Source organism: Peromyscus leucopus, chromosome 5 (assembly GCF_004664715.2).
Source record: "Peromyscus leucopus breed LL Stock chromosome 5, UCI_PerLeu_2.1, whole genome shotgun sequence".
Classification (NCBI taxonomy): Eukaryota; Metazoa; Chordata; class Mammalia; order Rodentia; family Cricetidae; genus Peromyscus; species Peromyscus leucopus.
In genome coordinates this window covers 64515420-64516850 of record NC_051067.1, presented here as the reverse complement: position 1 = coordinate 64516850, position 1431 = coordinate 64515420, and positions in this window count along the sequence as shown.

Below are 1431 nucleotides of genomic sequence, written 5' to 3'. Positions count from 1 at the left end.
CACAGAGCTATAGCCCCTTTGGTAACACTGATGGGTTCAAACATAGAATCACTGACATGGGAATTCCTTAAATTAACAAATACAGATATGGTTGGAATTTAATATTAAATGATGATAGAGATATAAGCTTACCAATCCAGTTTTAAAGACAAACATGTGTAAATTTGTTTAGTTACAATGGAAAACAGTATAGAGTTTCCTCAGAAAACTAAACATAGAACTGCTGTATGATTCAGCTGTTCCACTTCTGGGTATGTTTCTGGGTATAGACACACAGATAAATGGATAAAGAATACAGCTCTCTCTCTCTCTCTCTCTCTCTCTCTCTCTCTCTCTCTCTCTCTCTCTCTCTCTCATGCACGCACACACTGCCGTTGTACCCTGTGGGGAATTGGGTGATTACCCTCAACTGTATTGTACTTGCTTTTAATCACCCACCAGCTACATGTTCTTTCTGCCTCAGAGGGAGAGAGACTCCAAACTATAAAACTACTTTCTTACTTTTAATTTATGAAGTTATATAAAAGTCACAGCTGAGAGAGAGAGAGAGAGAGAGAGAGAAGAGAGAGTCATTCTTTAATGCTTTGGTAAAGATTCAGCAATCTGTGGTCCTAATAATTATATTCTGGTGTTAAATTAACTTTTTAACAATGCCCGGCAATGGTAGCAGACAGCACAGAAATTCTGGGTCCTTTCAAGCCTGAACAGTGCATATTGATGGTTTTAATTATTGAAGGTCTGGCTGTTTTTCACTAATGTGTACACATGGAATTTAAAGTAACTTTTGAACCCTCGGGAAAACATTTATTTTCTAAGACTTTTCCATTAATGTCAAGACAGTGGTTCCTGGAGTTGATGGGATCTACCTTTCTGTTTAACTGGTTGCTGTTGTGACATTTCAACGGGACAACTTTGGTGTGTGTGTGTGTGTGTGTGTGATGAGTGCAGGTGCATGCACACCTGTGAGGAAAGCAGAGGAGGATGTCAGGTGTCCTGCTCTGTCACTCTTGGCTTTTTCCTTTGAGGCAGGATGTGTCACTGAACCCAGAGCTAGCCTGGCAGCCAGTAAGTCCTTCCGTCTCCTTGCCCAGCAGTGCTGGGGTTGCAGGCATAAACAGCCAGTCCAAGCTTTTTACATGGGCAATAGGGATTTGAACTCAGATCCTCATGCTTGCCTAGCAAGCACTCTTAGCCAGTCCCCATCTCCTCAGTCCCCAGCTTTACCATTTTAAAATTTCACATTTTGTCTGAAATCTAAACTAAGCAGCCCAGTTTGTCATGTTTGTTGTAAGTCTTGGGCAATAATAAGTTGGGAAATAGGATAGTATGATTTTTTTTTACACAGCTCTTACCTTTATTGATATAACTAATTTTTACATATCATTGTATTCAAGAGTATCTTCGCAGAGGAGCTATTACTTGTGTAGGTCT